This window comes from Aquila chrysaetos, chromosome 5 (genome assembly GCF_900496995.4).
Source record: "Aquila chrysaetos chrysaetos chromosome 5, bAquChr1.4, whole genome shotgun sequence".
NCBI classification, from domain to species: domain Eukaryota; kingdom Metazoa; phylum Chordata; class Aves; order Accipitriformes; family Accipitridae; genus Aquila; species Aquila chrysaetos.
Genome location: NC_044008.1, coordinates 67,047,015 through 67,061,642, shown reverse-complemented (window position 1 = coordinate 67,061,642; position 14,628 = coordinate 67,047,015). Strand labels below are relative to the sequence as shown.

At 46.6% G+C, this 14,628-nt stretch overlaps 1 long non-coding RNA gene across 2 annotated transcripts in view; it reads right to left on the bottom strand.

Annotated features, from left to right (window-relative positions):
• LOC115341803 overlaps positions 1 to 12,782 on the bottom strand; it is a 121,691-nt gene extending 108,909 nt beyond the window's left edge. Inside the window, exons 1-2 of one of the 2 annotated variants that reach the window (XR_003923526.1) lie at positions 12,605 to 12,782; positions 3,016 to 3,113 (exon numbers count right to left, since the gene is read on the bottom strand). This is a non-coding gene — a long non-coding RNA (uncharacterized LOC115341803). Of the gene's footprint in view, positions 1 to 3,015; positions 3,114 to 12,266; positions 12,372 to 12,604 lie in introns of those variants that run through there. The other variant, XR_003923527.1, reaches the window with a different exon arrangement.
• Positions 12,783 to 14,628: the final 1,846 nt, after the last annotated feature.

Sequence of the window (14,628 nt, the reverse complement as noted above, 5' to 3'; positions counted from 1 at the left end):
GTGGCTGGGGAGAGCAGAGGAGGTGGCAATCTGAGGTTGCACTCCCAGCAGGGAGATGGTATCACAGATCAGAAGAGTTTTCACAGATCTTAAAGGTCAGGCTTAGGCTGCATTTGCAAAACTAGATGCTTTTCCAACACCTGTCCCAGCTAGCACTAGGTCACCTCCAGACGAGGCATCCCTCACTTTTGTGACAGCCCAGCTCAAAACTGCCTTTGTCAATTCTGCAACACCACACATTGAGTGAGGAAATCTGGCTGCAAAGGGCTCTGCTCTGGGGCCAACTTGAGCATCAAAGCAGATGTGAAGAGACCTTCCTACAGCTCTAGGGCTTGCTTTCTACACACCCAGCCAGACCCTTTCCTGATTTTGATTCACTACCCCGGTCCATCTTTCCTAGTCAAACCAAGCTGCTCCGGGTTGGTACAGCCTCCCCATCTCTGCACATGAGCGCTGAGCACAACAACTTTCTGATTGTGGGGCTCTCTAGACAATACTATGCCACAAAACTGTTAGTAAACAGCAGCAGCTTGAAAATGCACCAGGAAAACCATTCTGCTCTGTAGTATGTTTAAGGAGGAAAGCTAGGGTTATGCAGGGTTTTTTTACCAGAAAGCCAACAGAAGGCTCTTAGTTTATTTAGGTCAATTAACTTCAGCTTTCAAATTAAGTTCTCATCTCATTTTACAGACAAGCTGTAAGCAAAGCATAAAAAAGGGTCAGCTGAGGAGAGCATGGCCCAGGATTTCTAGGCTGTTAAGTAATTTAAACCCAAAGGGTAGAAACAAAATTGAGATCAGAGAAGAGCACACAGACCACCTAACAACATCTGCTGCTTCATGCACTTGTTTTTCCTTTGCTCTGTGCACCAAACTTCCAGGCCAGAAAAAGGTAGAAAAAAGAGCCGATAAAGAGCTGCACGGAGGAAGCCATTTGTGGTACACAACAACACATTTTATTGGTCTTACACACCCGGGAATGACGCTCCATATTCTTGAGTGCCATCTACTGGCATTTTTATCTCTTTGCTATATATTAAAGCCAACCCCAGTGTTAAAAGAGCAGTAAGGTTGCAGTCAAGCACTTAAAAAATGCTGGAAACTGGACTGCACAGATAACCAAAGCCCAGTCCCCTTGCATAGATGCATCACAACACACGTTGTAATAATACGAGCATGGACCAATTTTTCTGCAGGAAAAAGCCCTCTTTTGTACACCAGATGGATAGTGCTCTCTTAATGAGCAGCTATTCAATATTTTTCTTTATCCTCATCATTCAATATGTAGCCCTGTGTCCTGTGTATGGCATGCTATTGAAGTCCTGGTCTAAATAATGAGCTATTAATTTTCTCCTGGGCTTTCAAAGCATTTGTTATCATAGTATCCGAGTGGTTTGCAAACATTAATTTGCTTTACAGCAGCCCTTGCAAGGAAGGGTGGAATTATTCTTGTACAGATGGGGAACTGAGGCACAGTCAAATTAAAATCCAAAGTGTACCGTGTGGTTGGGTGCTCGATTTGAGATGCAAAAAGGACCCATTTCTCAGAGCTTTGCAAGTCAAAGCTTTCAGTTTTTAGGGCACTGCTCCGACAGCCTCCACAGTCAGCTACAAGCCCACAGCTTTCCCAGTCCCATCTGCCATAGCAGCTGGGAACCCAGCAGCACTGGAGTTCATTTGAGATGAAGTTTCTCCACATCTTATCTAGTGAGTCTGCTGCAGTCATCCAGGCTGCCTTACTAGCTACAAAGAGACACAGCCCCCCAGGAGGAATGCTTCCCTCTGAGATGGTCATCTCTTACCACAGACTGCCTAAATAACTGCTTCAACCTGGGACAGCTAAAACGACATACTACGGATCATCCCAAAGATCACCTCTTCTTCATAACACAACCCACCACAAAACACTTCCTCATGCACCTCTGGCAAGCTGAAGACTTGCATTAGAAGACCAGAAATCATGGCAAAAACATGCCAAAGGAGGAGAGAGCAAGAACATCACAAACAGACTGGGGTCTGGCCACCAAAGAATAGTAGTCCCCATTGACTCAGAAAAGCCCATAAATACAGCTCTATGGAAGACAACAAAAACCTCACCCATATTCCCTGCCTGGTACAGAGAAAAAAGTGCTCTCTCACCTCCAAATCCAGTGGGCAGCACAACCCAACCCACATGAGCAGTTACACTAACCCCAGCCCAAGAGAGCAGTGCCAGGACATGCACCAGGGGGGTCCGTCTCTGAAGTTTAAGAAGCTAAAGAGACCCAAAACACAATCAGCAAGTCATGGATGAGGACAGGAGAAAGGCTAAATTCCTTCTTGACACCTATCGTTCCCATGCAGCCCTGACATCAGGCTGCGGTCTCCACAGCCACCCAGAAAAGGAAGAGCTCACAGTCAGCGACTGCCCACAAGCGTGGAGCTCAGAGTAAGCTGCTTCACATCACCAAAGCCTTTTCGGTAGAGGCAGGATTTCAATTCCCCTGCTCTGGGGCTGGTGCATCGTGTCAGTCTGGTGCTCAGACGTTCATGCTGCCCTGACAGGGAGATTTTCCAGCCTCCAATCACTATTTTCCTTCTGCTCTGCACACCCAGCAGAATTGCAAGACCATTTCGGGGACCAGAAATCATTATTTTGTGTTGTATTAGAGAAGGAAGCACTACTCGTTTGCATTATGGCAATATTATATTTCCTTATTACTTTCCATCCTTTCCCATCCTTTACTCCTCCTAAGTTCTTATTTGCATTTTTGATCAGACTCGCACACTGAGGAGATGCCTTCAGGGAGCTGGCTGTAACAGTGCCGAGGTCTTTTTCCTGGGCTGAATCAATTAATTTACACCTCTGGGAATAAAATGAATTTTTTCCTGCAATGTGTACAATTACTCCCAGTTTTCATTGGTAAGAGAGGGGGAGAATGAGGCTTTGAAATGCAAAGTCATATGTGCAAATCATCATCTCCAGCAGCGAAAGCTTCACCCACATGCTGTGATCTCAGGTGAGGCAGCATCTTACCTGTGCAGGAAGGACCGCTGCCTCTTCTGCGCCAACCTGCCCACACTGAGCCACCCAGGCTCATCCTCTCCCCGGGTCCCTGGCGATCAGCGATGGACCTGCCAGAGGAGATGCACGGGATGGTTCAATAACAGACCAAATTACCCTGTGCCTTCCCAAAGCACAGCGGCATCTCGTAACCTGTCGTGTGGCTCATGTTGCCTTCACAAGGCTCTCTCCGATTAGCCCCCATTAGCCCCACCACCCAGCCTATTTCTGTTTTTAAACTTCCATCTCATAGCTTGAGTCCGCAAGGCTCTTAACCACATTCCCAACACAAAGCACAGCAGTAGTAAAACCTAGCATGGGGACTGTCTGCAGGTTTTCAGTCTAATTTGCTGATTTGAGATTCTTCAGCCCAACTTCCTCCTGTATCATTACATTTAGACTTGTTCTCTGTTTTTCTTGAGCGTTTAAACATGGACAAAGTTGGTCCCTTGCTGGCAGCTGGGAATATGTCGTCTTTCTCACATAACACTGGAAATATTGTCTCTCAATAGGAGAGAAGAGGAGGAAAATCCTGGTGTGGTCTAGTACCTTCTTCTGGGTGGCAACCTGTGCTGGATCTACCCCTGAACAAGCTCCTTGTGGGTGCTTTAGATAAAATACTTTTCCAGGCCTGGCCAGCAATCAGATCTTGCCTTGCCTGAGAGCTGAACCACCTCCTCTCCCTACAGCCCATGCACATGGAAGGCAACAGTGCTTTTAGAAATGGCCAAATTAGTTAAGAGTATTATACGACAGGCTTGATAATCTTCAAATGTGAATGCTGCTGGTTAACCACACATATTGTCCCTTTTTGCTCCCCACCCCTTGCCATTTCAGTTCCTCTCATTCCCTCATCCCTGTGCTCTGCCATTTCTATCTCACATTGCTTTCCCCATCTTCCCGACTCTTTTCCCCGGCAGAGTCATGGAGGGTTTTGAAGGCTCCTTCCTAATTTCTGCCTATGTTTCCCAACCCTCCCACCAGAAAGGCTCCTCTCCCAGCGTTATCCCTTCTCAGATACACCGACACCTTCCTCCCATGCTTTCCTGGGCACGGGAAGCTTTTACCACCACCCACAGCCAGCTGAAGCATGTCTTCCAAGCAGTAGGGAGGAGCTGCCAAAGGCAAGGACCATCAGGAAACATTCACACACAACTCACCCAATTGGATTCAGGAGACTCCCACCGGTTTGGTTAGCTTTGTTTCTTAAAATTACTAACGTGCTGTCACTCACTAGGTTTGGCCAGTCAAAAAAGCACATCCTGCAAAAGCATTGACCAGGGAGCTTGGATAACTCTGGCTGATAAATTTGGGAGTTTTCTGATGCAGCCAAAGCTGAGCAAATATCCAGGAGCTTCCCTTCCCCTCCTGCTTCAAGGCTCAAAGAAGCTTTTCAGGATTTTTCAGGATTCCTGCAATTCACCGCAGAAGTGGAAGATCTTTTCTGCACCAAGGGAGCTGCTGGCACTGTCCTGCCCAGGGGCTGCAAAAGTGCCAGGAGGTGAGAGCCACCCGGCAGCATCCACTGCCGCAGGCTGCACCACCGCATGCCTCAGTTTCCCTCTCTCAAGAAGTACGAACAATCACAGCTGCCCCTTCAAGGGGCTGCGACGTCTCTGGGTCCACAGCATCCTTCCCCACACCAAGCTCCAGCCTCAAGTCGAACAACTTAAAAATCAAGTTCTCCTCTTCGGACAAACTCCCTGCACAACACCTAGGTTGAACTCCGTAGAAAATAGTTAATTAATCTCTCTTGCTGCGGCCTAATTCTCTTTTCAACATGTGGCTGTCACTTCCATGTCATCATAGCTGATTTACAATGGGGTTTAATTAAATCCTCCGTACATTATTCAGCATTCTCTGAAGACAACACCAAAGCAGCCAAGGGTATTTAAAATGTCACCTGCTGAGACGTATCATCTCCTCCTAAATAAATATGACAGTGATCAAACTTTGGCTAATTACAGTGACTTCGTTATTTGTTTGTATGTTTTAATATTTAATTGCTTTCGTGTTCATCCAATTACAAAGCAACAGCAAATAGAAATTAACTTTTTATCAGCGTGTTCCCAGCCCAGCTAATCAGCACTTCAAAGGCCAGACACAATAGGAGGCCATCCAACCTGAGAGAGCTTTACAATATATTCTCTGCTGAATGGACCGTTCTATTAAATTAAGGGAGAATTGTGTTTGTCAGTGTATTCCCAGCTCCCACCCAGATTCCCTTTATGTGGCTGTTTATGGGCCTTGTTGTAGCATCCTTGCAGCAGGATAGTAAATTGTTGGTATTGCTCCTGCCCTCGTTCCGGCAGTGCTGCTATCTGCTCTGCAACTGCCCGAGGTAATGGCGGGTTGCTCTATGTCAGCAAAAAACACGGGGAAATTGCTTCCCTTTGGTAGCTCACGCCTTGCTGTTGAGCAGAGGGGAGCACACGCACATCTTGCTCCCTTGCATATGGGGAGCAGAGGCAGCATCAACACAAAGCGTCCTGTCTGAAGTTGCCTGTTAGCCTAAACAGGTACAGAAGTTAAACCTGACTTTTTCCCCCTAAAAAGCTGAAATTTCCAGTGCTGTTAGCACCAGTGCAGCTGCAGCAGATGCTGGAGTGCTCACAAGAATGGGTCTGCAGTAACTTTATTTTCATCCTCATTCACATGTGCCTGTTGCAATTAGGCTCAGCTTTGCAATGGGAGCAGTTGCATGAGCAGCCTGACAGTACACAACTAATAAAACCAGGATTATTTCTGTCAGTGACCAGCAAACGATGTATATTGTCAGAAATCTGATGTAGAAAACAAAAGGTTAAGTGTAGCTGCTTTCCATCCACAAATCTGCTAGCAAAAGTGGAAGCTTGCTGCAGACAAAGTGATTTAGGGTCAAAGAAAACAGATAAATAGCACATATGCCAAACATCAGAGGAGAAATACCACCAGGCAAGCAGAGGCATAAATGACCCACATTAAAGAGAACTGATGTGCATTGTGTTTGTCCTGCATTTCATTGCGTTGCCCCATTATTATTACTCCAAAAAGCCAAGCCTTTTAGTTACCACAGTGAAAGTCTAGACAAGAGATCAGGAATTGCGCCGCAAATGAACGTGATTTTAGGAAGCAGTCTACATAATAATGATAACAGAGCACAACCTCCTTGTTTTAAATATTCAAGCAAACAAATCTATGCATATATAAACCCAAGCCAGGCAGTAGAGCTTTCCCTCAGAAGCATACACAGATTCTAATGTTATGGCCCAAACTTGCCTTGTTGTGTTTCAGAGTTCATAAGAAATCTCTCTTTCTATGTACATACAAAGAGAATAAAGACAGACACTTGCACAACTGAAGATTAGACAAATTGGGAGGTTTCTTGCCACAGGTACCGCTGTTCCTTAAGTGAGTTATACTCAACCCTCCAAGCAGTAAGTGAAAACCTCAAAGAGCCAAGTACAACCACAGGTCCTTCACACAGATGCTAGGAGATGCCACAGTGACTATCACACCTCTGTTTTACTTATCTACCCAGATCTATTACAGCAAGACCATACAAGAAAAAAAAAAAATAGAAGACCTATTTCTCCAAACTACACTGCAGCAGCAAGAGCTCATCTTTGTCCCTGGAGCATCAGGAGATCTGGTACCCAGGGAGGAACCATCTTTCTGAAAAGGCTGCTGCAACACAACATTATACAAAAAATTCTCACAGTGTGAGGAAAAATAAATTAAAAAAAAAAAAGTAGTTTTATCAGATGGATTTATTTTTTCTTTAAAAAACACAAAACCAATCTCTGTTTTTTCCCCACTGAGAAACAACATTATGTTTAATTTTAGGCTTATCTCATAAAATATTAAATGAACAAAGAAATATGTTTGAAATAACTCTGATTTCATTGAACTTAAATATTTAATTTGACCCCAAACGTTTTTTTTTTCAGATTTTTTGTTTGTTTGTTTTTGAGACTGGTTTCATTTGAGAAATCAAGAATTGCAGAATTTTTCATGCAAACAGGAGATCAGATTTCTGTCTAGCATCAGTAAGGACTCATTTACTATACTGACTTGCTACAGGTTTTGTTTTCTTAATTTTTCTCCTCCAGAGTTATATGGCTCATTAAAAAGATACAGAAAATACCGGGCTCACGCCAAGAATGAAGCTGAAATGATGTGGTCTTTGAAACAGCTGAGCAATCAGTACAGCGGTGGTGAGGGAGAGGTTTGGGGTTGGGAGGAAGAGAACTGAAGAAATGCAGACATATGCAGATGAAGAAAAACAGATACTTTCCACTTTGATAAAAATCTGAGCATTTTGAAGTCTATGCACAAAGACTTCAGCAAACTTGGCTGCCAGTGACACGAGAAGGGCAGCAAATAAAAAAACCCCCAAACTTCCAGTTAGAAAGATACGTTTGGCATCAGAGAAAAGTCACTTTTTTTTCAAAAGCAAGAGGTCACAAGGAATTGGTCAAAGGGCTTAAAAATGTTTCATTCCAGACAAACTCCTGAGATACAGACCTTTCAATAAGGAAAATAAAAAGAAGAAAATATCCTGGTTTTCCTGGCCACACTGACAATGCCCAAAGCACTGCTCTCATCCTGCAAGAGCAATGGGGACAGAGGCTTCAAAGCACTGCAGTGGCCCTACTGGTATCAGTGTGGGGTTCTACATCAGAAAAAAATACATCAGTTCATTCCTAGCAAAATCCTGTTTTGAATCACTTCAATATCCTTTGACCTAAAGAAAAAAAAGTTGGAGAAAGTCCTGAAGTCATGATTATATCACCTTCCAGCATGCAATTTATTTTCCTCCCCTAGCTTGGCATGAATTTGTATCCTCAAGCTTAAGCTAATTGCATTTGTCCAACTCCAGCTGAAACACAAAACCCCAGGCTCGGCTACCAAAACCATCTTGGACCAAATCAAAGGTTTCAGCTGGCACAGCCTGTTCGCTTCGTAACTCACTGGAATTTGGAATTATGATTTACCATCCTCATCTGGGCCAAGAACGGTACCGATACTATTATTATTACTGTATCTAAATCTTGAATGTTTTCCAGGGTGGCAAAGACATCTCACGCTCAGTTTTACTGCTTAGTTTCTGCATTTTTTAGCTCTGTGATATATGGGGTGACTGAGTCCAGGGCATATATCCAGACTTCTAAAGCTGTCATGTCATCAAAACTCAAAAAATAACTCCATGCTGGGGACAGCATGAAAAATCAGGCCTCCCCCCAACTTCCCATTTCTCTGGTCCCAGGTTCCTATTACAGACCTGTTAAGTTTTAAATTGGGTATTTCATATAAAAGTCCCAGATCCCAGAGTCAGAAAATTACAGGAGAATCTGAACTTTCATTCCCTAAGAACCAAGTTTCTAACCTTCATGGCTGCAGAGGAATATTTCAAAAGGCAACACTGAAGGCTGAAAATTCGGGGGGGGGGGGGGGGGGAAGCCTTACGATAGTGAAAAAAAATAATCCAGTGGGAAACCCCACAAATAAAATGCCAGTAGTTGTTTTGGTCAGCATCGTTGAAGTGTTTAGTATGGGTGTTCCTGAGAGATTATGCCAGGATACTTGGGATGAGCACCGGGGTTTGATAACTCTTGGCCACGCAGCAGGAAGGAGCAGGCGGAGCAGCCCGATGCAGGATGGCATCGGACGAGTTGAAAATGGGGCTGTGGAGCAAAGCTGCCCGATGGTGTCCTTCCATCTCACACACAGTGGTGGAAACATATAAACTAAGCTCTGACTTGCTACTCCTGTGTTTCCATCCTCCTTTTAATCCTGTTCAGGTTTCTTAGTCAAGCCAACAGAGTAAGGTGTGGAAACTTGCTTTGTCCAGTTGCAAAAGCCTAGGAAAGTTTCTCAGGTCCTTTCAGCCTTACATGTGTGTGCATCTTTCTGCTATATACACCTTCAGCTGCCCAAAAATTGCTGCTCCAGCCTAGTCTTTCATTTATTATCTGCTTCAGAAAAGGGAGCCTCTGCTTCCCTCCACCTCTTGGCAGACTGAGAGCTGCCCAAGTGCCTCCATGGGCAGATCCATCACGTCTTCTAGGACAAGCCGAGCTTCTGGATGAACACAACAAGGGTATAGTGGATCACTGTAAAAAACCTATGGAGAGGCACATTGTCTGCAACACATGGAACACAGGCCAGATCCTGGAAGATGGTAAGCAACCTCAGCAGCAACTGAGGCACAAGCTAAAGCTCAAAGGAGATCCAAGAGCACTGGACACCTCCAGGTAGCCACCAGCACCCACCAGCATCAGGTTCCAGACACCAAAGCTTTTTTTAGAAGCAAATGCTCCCGGAAAACCACAGACCAAGACACAGAAAGGAACAGATCAACTTCCAACACACACAAAATATAAAAAAAAAAAAAAAAAAAATAATCAAAGCAAGTGGTTTGCATACAAGAATTGCATTTGCAATTCTGATTCTCTAATAGGAAATGGCTCCCAACTGGGGGAGGGGTAGACAGGAAATATTACAGCAGTGTTATTTTGTTACACTAATTACCAATAATGGCACATACTAGGCTACCAACCACAGTCAATTCATTTTGAAAGCTATATAATAATGTTTAGGATAAGGAATTAATTTTTATAGCCACTGAAGCAGATTTACTTGTACTGTAATGCAGATTTATTACAAATTAAATGCCCTAACTCCAGAGGTTGACTTGGAGAGGCTCAGCAGGACTCAAGGGGAGACACACCCTGTTGCAAGGAGGGAATTTCAGCAGTGCCAAGGCTCACATCTTCAGGTCAAAGAGTGCCCAGACCATTATTAGCCCTTTAACATGCACACATTTGGACATACCCACCTTCCTGGGCAAATCCAGCCCCACAGTGTGAACATGAGCAGGATCCAGTCAACTGATTGTGAAAGGTTGGGGTTTGGGGGTTTTATTGTATGGTTTTAAAGGGTAAAATTTCAGTACTACAGTTTTTTTCCAGTGTAAAGAGAACTCCATGAAAGATTCATAAAGTGAAACCTTTGAAGTATAGTCAAGAAGATGCACTCATTAATTTACGGAAGCATCTCTGGTGTCAATCATTGACTATGAGGTTATTCAGATGGTCTCTTCCACTTCCATGCAGGAGCAATGCTGCTGGACTGGGACTGATGTACACAGAGCCAAAAGCAAGGCTGGGCACAAACAAGAGACCTGAACACGGAGACTCCATCCTTAGCAGGACTTCAGATGCAGTCCAGAACACAGACTGAACTTTGTAATTTCTGATTAGGACCAATATTCAAACTGAGTCCAAAGGAAATGACTGGGATAATTTCAGTTTCTTCACTCTTTGCTCATCAGCGTCCATAACAAGAGCCATCACTATCTGGATGGGAAACCTCTGAGACCTTTTCCTACAGGTGCATAAGCTGGGCTGATCTTGAAAGAGTTTCCCCCAGAACCTCAGGCCCTGGAGGTCTGGCTGGCTGCAGGTAGGCAGATGAGGACAGGAACCAAAGGGACAGCCGGGCTGAGCTCTGCTTCCTCTGGAGGGAGAGGACACCTCCATTCTTTTCTGCAACCAGGAAAGGGACAGCCGCTGCGTACCCGAGCACTTGGGGACCCTCAGATCAAACACAGGGTGGGTACAGCAGATGGTGGGAACAGAGTCTTGGCTTTTGGGATCCATCTCTTTTGGCTGTGCAGGGAATTTTTTGGTTTCTCAGGTTTCAGCAAAAGGCTTCCGAGCCAGCACAGGAAGCCCAGGGTGGGGCAGAGCAAGCACACGTGGCCAGATAAGGAGCTACACACATCTCTATGCACCACACCAAGGGACTTCTGATGGGACCCTGCGATGGGACCTTCGTCCCTAACAAAACCCAATGGGAAATGTTTCTGATATCTAGCCAGCCCTGGGAAATATTCAGGCAAATACCCATGGATGAGCACCCACCAGGATGCCTTTCAGGGCACAGGACAAGGACTAGGCTGTGTGCAGCTCTTTCTAATGTGCATTTTGGAAAAGGGGCCCCAGCCTGCCAATCCAGCACTTGACATTGCTACCTCCTTAAAAAAACCCCACACTTATTCACCCAAAGTTTTCCAGTAGCTTCACTGACAACTGGCAGTCCAGCATAGCAGCCAAGGCAGGCAGGAGGGACTTGCAGTGGTTTTTAAACATCGTCTCTGCACCATCTGATCTACGTAGGCACCAAATAAAAACCTACTCGAATTCCTTAGGAGAAAGAACAACCAAGCTGGAGTTGCTCCAAATCTTCTCCTGGTTCAAAGCAGCTCCTGGTCATGTCTCCACAGGCCTCACGTGCACACACGCAGCCTTGCAAAGAGAATTTAACTGACACTGGTTTCATGTTGGTTTTTTTAATGACACTTCTAGAGAACCCACTGCATTAAGTTTCATCCTGGGAGGGAGATGCAGGAGGAGAGTCATTAGCTTATCCCTAATGCCTGGTGAGGAGGAGGAGGGAGGAGGGATTTCCCATGCTAATTCTGCACAGGCTGATCTCTCACCAATGCTTTCCTGTGCTCCAGGATAAACAAGACTTTCCTAATTCTTTCCCCACTGCAAATAAACAGACAGGGAGCCTGCACCATGCAGCTTGCACTACCCTATTCATCACAGCATCCCAACTGTAGGTAGAAGTGATTACAACTAATTATTGGCAATTACCACCACTGAGCTGGTAGGTGTGTTTCCCCAATAACTTTCAGCAGCTCCAAAGCTCTTTGAGGGCTTCTCCATGCAGAAAGGCTGAAGGAAATCACTCCCCTTCTGCCCAGCAGTCAGATCCTACCAAAAGCTGTAGCCATCAGGCATCACAGTGCAATCACTAAAAGTAACCAGAAAATATATCCCCAACCCTGTGAGCCCGTAGCATCAGCGATGCACCAGGTCTGCCCACTCGGTACAGCTGGTTGGCAGGTAACATCTCTGCTTGGAATGACTCTTCCTTCTCCCTTTCGCTCGTCAAAAAGCTTACCCTGTGATCGAGCCCGCATCCCCCTGCCCCTCCTCCAAACACATAATTCAATTCATACAAAAAAGCACACACACACACACCCCCCCAACAGAAAAGCGCATGTACAGTCAGTGCTTTTCCCGCATATAAAGTAACACAGCAGCGGGCTGAGAGATGGACCCTTTGAGAAATTCGTATGCCAGCCTTCCCACTACAGTAATTTCATTCTGTCTTTGTAATTGTCTGATATTACATTGTTCCCTGCCAGAAGATTAATTAGCTAGTCTTACCCTCCAACATACCATCCCTCTGCAACCCTCAAGGAAGCTGGAGTGGTGCCAAGTCGCACGGATTTGCTATTCTGGGTGGCAGCTGCTACTGTCGCTGCAAAAAAGCCTCCTTTTGTCCCCGAACAGCAGTTGCTGTGCCAACTGACCCCCACATCCCCGGCCCTCCCGAAGCCACCGCCAAGGAGATGGCCAAGTTTCAATGCCGTGGGCTGGGTGGGGGGGAAAGGGGTGGGGGAAAATTGGAATTAAAAAAAAAAAAAAAATCAAGCAAAAACAACCACACACCCAACCCCGACCGCCCCCCACACCCCAACCCTCTGCCTGGCATAATTACTCACGCTCGTTAAGCATGGCTGCATTGCGTATGCGAGTCACACGGAACAGGCGCGCGTCGGGCTGCCGGAGCACCGATGCTGCGGTCCCGTCTAGCAGTGGGAAGGGCGCGGGCGAGACGGCGTCCCGCATCCCAGCCGAGAGCCACCTTCACACCCCGGCCCGCCAGCAGCCTGCACCAGGGAGGAGAGGGCAGGAGGGAGCATCGCCGGCCATGTCAGCTGCGGGGGGAACCGCCACCCCAACCGGGGCTGCGTGCTGCAGCCGCTCTTGGCAAGGAGCCCGGCCCAGCACCGCGGTGGATCTGCTGCTTTTGTTCCTCCTCCATCTTCCCTTCCCTCCTCACACACACGCTCTGGGTCTCTCCATCTTATCTTAAAGATGGTGCCCAGGCAGTTGGGAGCTGTACAGTTATGAACACACATACCCGTGGTCGCCACCCCACTGAGAAACGAGCTATGGGGACAGATGGGGCTTCCTTCTCCTTGGGGTTTTTGTAGAGGGGAGAAGAGTTCAAAGTTGGGGAGAGAAAAACCTTAAAAAAATAAAGGCACCCATCTAAACTCCAACGCATGCCACAAAACCGACGCTGACAAGCGCATCAGCTTTCTTTCCAGACAGTCCTCAAGAAGTTGTATTCTCCTCCTAAAAGGACAACGGCAGTTAACGTTTGCTGGTTTATTTGCTGTTTCGCCCCAGCAGCGCTGCAGGGCCACCCTGGCTGGCTCTCCAGCCATGGTCCCCATCAGGGCTGCAGCACAGGGTAGCACTGGGGATTTCAGCAGAGGAGGTACCACAAGTGCCAACAGGTTGTGTTTAAGGTAGAAAACTGAAAGAAAAGGAGACCAGTAGCCCAGCAATGCTGACAGTGACAGCCATGAGCAGAGAGGGGTGTACTGGACCCTTTACAGCCCTATGCAGTTTAGCTCCAGCATCCAGCCCGCCTGTCCCCAGCACTGAGAGCCCAGGACAGACCAAATCCTGCTGCTTTGCCTCCTGTCCCTCACCAGGCTCAAAAAAAGGCCCATTTGTGGGGTTTTTAAAATTTGGGCAGCTGTTGCAGCAGATCACCTTTCCCCACAAGCACACACAACCCAGCTGCACAGGGACCAGCACGGGGACATGGGGCTGCGTTTGCTGGGCATGAGAAGCAAGTTTGAAACTACCCGCTACGGGGCTGAGGGAAACGATCCCATATTGTGACGGGGGCTAATTAAGCTCCTCCACTAAGACGGCAGATCTAGACTGCCTCAGCACCCGCCTTTGCCGACAGCCCCCCTCCTCGGGTGCTACGGAAACAGGAATTAAGCGGTGATGAATGCAGTATTAATTAATTAAGAGAAGACGCACACGAAGGGGGTGGGAGGCAGGGGGTCTTTGCGCTGTGGAAATTACCCAAGGAGTGGCCGCTGTAAATTTGTTTCTTATTGTTTTTGCTCACCAGAAGGCACCAGGAGGGACCTGTATACCCAGGCAGCAAGACTGACCCGCCAGCACCAGAGCCACCCGTCCTCCATCACCGAGACGCATGGGGGAAGAGGATATCTCAAAAAAATGACGAGGGAGCAGAAGAGGCGCCCGCAGCTCTGCGCCGCCATCTTCTTCCATTGCGGACACCGAATACGAAATCAATTTTGCACACTCCGAAATGGCTGTTCAGGAAGGTTTTTTGCTCTGGAGAGGTTAACGGGGAAGTTCAAAGCAGCTGACACCAGGGGGGATGCTACTTTTCAGTTTGCATATCGAGATTGTTTACACACACGATTAGCTAATATATTAAGCTTCTTAAAAGAAGACAGCAAAGCACATTGTTTAGCTTTGATTTGCATTCCTCAGCCACCATCTCCTTCACCATATACCACCCAGAGAAGAGGAAGGACTTGATCATCATTATAGACAGCTGGATTTTGGAGAAGGGAAACAAATGGTTAAAAACCCATAAATGACTGTCCTGCCCAGTGCTCTTTGGTACATCCAGCCTCTCCATGGGGCTGGGACATCAGATGAAAGCTAGTCCCCATCACGCAAA